Here is a 6,000-nt window from a genome sequence, read left to right on the forward strand (position 1 = left end):
GGCCAAAAACCTTTGCGATCAGCTGTGACGGGAGCCTAAAATAGCCCACGGAGAGAGGAGAGAATTGTCTTCTGCCAGTGTTGTAACTGGATTCTTTTTGTGTGCAGCGACACTTGTTGCGGAGGGTCAAATGCTGTCTGGATCAACAGAGAGAAACGCGCGTCCGCTTCGCGATCTTACAAGAAGTCAAAACAGTGTGATGTGAGGTGACATTAGACTTCACAGAAACCTGGTGCCGCCCAAGCAATTGCCTTATATGTTATCCGTGTTCTCCCGCTGATGCCAGATATAGGTCTTCGCTGTTGTAGTAGCAGATTTAATACATCTTGGAAACGCACCAATACTATTACATTATATGAGAGATGTTGAAACGTAGCTTACGATGGGCTCGTAAGTAATATTTCTCAGCCTGTGCAAAGAGAATTAGTGAATCGTGTACAGTAGCTTTGAAATGAGCTATGGTTTGTAAATGTTAGGGGTAAATCAATCGATCAACCTTTTAATTGTTATAGCACACCCTTTGCGACAGATCACCAGAGAGTGCTTTACTACATTATGTTAAAACGCAGTAAAGAAACACTTAATATCCGTTGGGAAACAGGACAAATTTTGACAATTCATTCTGAAGCACAGATGTGAAATGAGTGGGAAGATGCCGATTGTGAAATTCCGAAATCATACTGCTGAAATGATTTTTATAGTGTTTTGTGTTAACCTGGATTCGTGTATATAAAGAAATAATGACATAATATACCTACTGCACGCAGATAAGGTTCATTTTACTGCACAAACCAATAACAATGCAGTTGTTTTTCTACTTCTCACAACCATGTGAAAAGATGATTGTTTTACTGTAGTAATTTTGGAAACGGGGTGTAATTATATATTCCTTGTGCCGCCCTTAAGTGGTGGCACAGAGGACCATAAACCGTACACAGCACTGAAAGGTGTATAGTATGCTCCAGTTTGCTTGTATACTATTAGATCTAAGTTGAGCATCCATCGACGCGGGCAAAGTTGAGCATACTGTAGCGTTAGAGGACCGATATCCCCATCTTGCGGCCTTAAAGTATTAATGCAGGTTTTATTTCATATTGAAGAGTCTTAGCGATGTGGAGTGTGCTTTGCTTGTTTGGAAAATAGGTTGACATTTAATTATGCTTAAATCTTTTAACGTTATACCGTGGCACATAGAACTATGAAGTAGAAAATAAAGGTTGTAATTTGTGTCGCATTGTGTAGTGCGCTGCAGAAGTATTCGGACCCTTGCACGGTTTCCCTGTTGTGGAACAGGTACATTTTTATTTCGTGCTGAAAGGAAAAGAAAAAAAGACACAACATTTCGGCTGTGGAGCCTTCTTCTGGTTCCGTTTCCCCATTTTTTTAAAGCTTACACAGTCATGTCTACTCCAAAAAATCTAAGCAAAGAAAATAAACATTTAACATGGAAGGAAATGGAAAAAGGCATGATAGCATAAGTATTCAAAGCTTTTCTGTGGCCAACATAGCTTAATTTATGTGCACAGAAGTACCTTAATGAGCCACACAATTAGTTGAATGGTCTATGTGCAATAATAGTCACGTCATGTCATTTGCCGGAGCCTACCCGGCGAGCGCAAGGCAGAGTACACCCTGGACAGGGCGCCAGTCCATCGCAGGACAATAACAGTGGTTCCCATTATTTATCTAATTACGGTGCCCATTGTAAAGCAGTGTACTAGTGCGTAACAAGTGCGCCAATTTAAGACCAAGTGCGACGAACTTGGCTGCTGAACTTAGTCCGTGGATCCGCACTGAAACCTGTTCTGCATTGCAACGAACTCAAAGGCACAGCTGCTACCCAGAAGCTACTGAATTAGGGGACCACCTTAAACCACCTCTTCTCAAGGTTTGAGCAACTTTATCGCGTAGTAAGCGGATCACTGGATCACCTTTGAACGTTTCCGAATATAGTGGAAATAAGTAATAAGTCACTAAGTAATGAATTGCATGTACATTTTATGTAATAAATTTTATGTATTAAAATAGTTTATTAACACACGTTTATTAATAAAGTGTAATCTATTAATAATGTTTTCATTAGTAGCTGTATGTAGAGCCTTTAGTATACGACAGTGAATTTTCAGGTATCCTAAAGAGAACTGAAATGAAGGAAATACGTATTTAAACCTCTACGATCACATCTGGGTGTCAAAGGAACAGATTTGTCGTCTTTCAATGTGATGGGACTCTACACTTTGGGTTCTCGGGGGAAGCGGGGATGTGGGGGTACGGTGACGAAGTTGTGTAGGCAAATGTTAGGGTACGTTACAGAGAAAAAAAAACTCGTATCAGCAGCTTTTAAAAAGTGATTTATCCATGACAATTCTTCGGAACGCCGGAACACTCTCTGTCCTGTGGCTGTGGTCCAGTAAAACAGTGGTGAAACAGCCGGGATGTGTCGAATGTCTTGGAAACGGAACAAGTGGTTCGTCCCAGGTTGTGTAGGACCTCGCATGCCACAGTGACAGCACTGGCTCTTAATGCGCTGGTAAGCAGACCAAGTGAGAGGGAAGCAAAACGCTGTTTTAAAATCCCAATGGCTTACTAGGTCAGAGAAACACGGACAACAAAAAATGGAATGAATAGATCTGTAACAGAAGTTTACCTTTTGAGAGCTACACATTTTTTACATGTAAATTAAATCTTCTGCCATGTACTATCACCTTCTATTGCTATTTCTGTTGAAAAATAAAATTGTTTACGCTTTTGGTCATTAGCGGGTGCTTTTTTGATGCTACTTACTAACTCCGTTGTAAGGAATATGTACTGTAAGTACATGCCTTCGTCAGTCATTGTTCGACATACGCTGTATCGGTACCTACCTCACAACCTCAGTGATCCACAAAAAAAAAACCTCTGAGATGATGTGCAACAAACGTAGCCCCTAAAAGTGCACAAGACTTGTGCAGACAGAAATGCAGCCTACACATAAAACTGAAATAACCGTTCGCATATACTGTATACGAAGGATCTCCGTATGAATGTTTATCATTTATCAATAGATATAAAAGCCGCTATAATACGAAAAATGTTCAAATTCGGAGCCGTAGCTGCTGTACTCGTTTGTGTCGCGACTAATTGCAGTCGAGCATCGCATTAATAGTTATGTACCCTATATATATATATTTAACATAAATTAGTTCATAAATTAAATACTATCATTAACTTGTCATGGACATTCATAATCATTAGACAAAGCAATAATTCTACATTAACGTGGCATGCATATTCATTTACTGATTAATTTAAATTATCTGTGTCGGAGCCCCTGCTGTTCGTGTTAATCAGAAAAACAACAATGCTGAGCCGTTAGCACTGTACTGAGCACGAGTTCAGCTGGTCTCCAACTTGGCTCCGCACGCTTTTTCATGGCGTTTGAGCACAGAGCTGGAGAGGATCTCCAGATAGTACCATATTAACCAGTCTGCAACTTAGTACGAAGCCGCGCGCAAAATCCGAACGATTCGCTGCGATTGACCCTCTGGTGAATTTTCAGCAAAGACCCAACCATGAAGACCAAGGAGCTTTCAAAACAATTCGAGAGATACGGCTGTCTAAAGACACGGTTTGAAATAAATGTGTAAAAACATCTGACAGATCCTGAATATCTCTTTGGACGTGGTAAAGGCCATCATGAAGAAATGGAAGCCGCTGCCTAGATCGGGCTGCCCCTCCAAGTGAGCAGCCAGGAAAGGATGAAACTGGGAAGGAACACCACTGCGAGGCTAACGGCAACTGAAGGAGTCCCAGAGTTCAGTGGCTGAGAAGGGAGATAATGTCCGTGAGCCAACGGTATCCCAGTCATTCACCGACAGGAGCTTGTAAACTAAAAAGTTCTCATTTGCTCTATTGCTTCAAATAGCAGGGATTGGGAAGTGTGTCAAGACTGATGGGAACATAAATACAGCAAAGTACTGGCAAATCTTAAAGGAAAACACGTTTCAGACATTGGCCTGGGATAAAAATTCACTGGACACTGGAATGGTTTACAACTAAGAAAGTAATTGTTTTTAAGTGGTCCAGTGAAGGTCCTGACTTGAATCCTACTGGGAATCTGCAAAAAGACTTGAAAACTGCTGCACATCAGCAATCCCCAAGCGTCTGAATAATAATAATTGCTTACACTTATATAGCGCTTTTCTGGACACTCCACTCAAAGCACTTTACAGGTAATGGGGACTCCCCTCCACCACCACCAATGTGCAGCATCCACCTGGATAATGCAATGGCAGTCATAGTGCGCCAGAACGCTCACCACACACAGTGGGGAGGAGAGCAGAGTGATGAAGCCAATTCATAGATGGGGATTTTTAATGAAGGACGGCGCCTGTTTACAGTATAGTGTCCCCATCACTATACTGGGGCATTAGGACCCACATGGACCGCAGGGTGAGCGCCCTCTGCTGGCCCCACTAACACCTCTTCCAGCCGCAACCTTAGCTTTTCCCAGGACGTCTTCTATCCAGGTACTGACCAGGCTCACACCTGCTGAGCTTCAGTGGGCTGCCAGTTGTGAGTTGCAGAGTGATATGGCTGTTGACTTAAGAGAACGTGAGCAAATCTGCCAGAAAGAATGGGCAAAAATTGCACCAAGCCCGCGTGCAAAGATGTTGCTACCATTATCTGTAACTCGTAGAAATCTTCCATTTGATTTTTCGGATTTTTAATAAAATAATAATTGTAAGAAATAGTTGTTTTGTTTTTTCCATATAATGAACCATCTGCCCTATTGCTGTAGCAGTATACGTGTGTGGTCCACTTGCTAAGCAGACCAGACTGTTCTATGTATTTTGCCACCGCAAATCACGGCATGGCAGCGACAGTGTTCGTACAGAACGGCAGTCTGCCCATCTCAATGTGCCTTTAGTCCACGTAATATAAACGAAGAACCACAAGAGGGCACTACCCCTGCATAAAATAAAGCAATGGTTCGTATAGGTTAATGAAATACAGCGGTATTAGTATTAGAAACGATGAATTTGTAATAGAAAATGTTATACAATCTGAAAAACTAAGATAACATTGCTCAAGACTAAAACGATTAAAATATACGATGCTGCAATAGCAGTAGTTAAATTCAATAAGGATGATAAGCAATAAAGGTAGTAAAAGTCAATCATTGAGCGTGATGTGAACTACAAAACATTCTTTTTAAAAGAATTGGTTAATATCTGAATGCTGCAAGAGACTTGTCCACGGATTGTTTTGTCTAACAACGAGACTACTGAAATTACATAGTTTGTAGAGGGGTGATCGAACCCATCTCTAGCACATAACGTATTATTTTAAAACATGACATCTCTTAAGGGTGAATAAGATTGTCTCCTTTGTGGTCACATCATGCTGAATCAAACCAAGAAAAGCGCGCGTTTAAAACACGATTAAAAGCTAATGTTATACAGCATGTACTCGCTCGATCCAGTTTCCAGAGCAGCGTCATCCTGAGGGTCGAGCCTGACCGGAGCCAAACTCTGCAGACACAGCTAGAGGACAAGAACACACCCGAGAGTAGTGTAGCCAGTCTTTAGCAGGTCGAACGTACACAAGCCAAATTTGACAATTAACCTAGCCATCACATCTTTGGGCTGTCCGGTGGACAATTCCCGAGTACATCTTCACCAACATGGGGACAACATTGCATTTGTGTTGAACAGGAAGGCTGTATGCAGAACACCGATACCACACCGCCTCACCTCCTAAGACTCTGTCATAGTCCCATGCATAATTATAGCGTCTTCATACCTGAAGAAGGCTCCACGGCCGAAACGTTTTGTTCTCCTTCTTCTTTTTTTCAGCATGTAATAAACCTATTACTTGTTCCTTTGCAGCCTACGCATGCTGACGCAGCTACCCACCTGAATAATTATAGCGTACTGTGTTGAAGGATCTAATGCACTTGTCATTATATATTTTAATGTTTGTCATTTTCACATCACTGCAGATTCTCAACGTCTGATG

Source organism: Atractosteus spatula, chromosome 3 (genome assembly GCF_055471065.1).
Source record: "Atractosteus spatula isolate fAtrSpa1 chromosome 3, fAtrSpa1.hap1, whole genome shotgun sequence".
In the NCBI taxonomy this organism is placed as follows: domain Eukaryota; kingdom Metazoa; phylum Chordata; class Actinopteri; order Semionotiformes; family Lepisosteidae; genus Atractosteus; species Atractosteus spatula.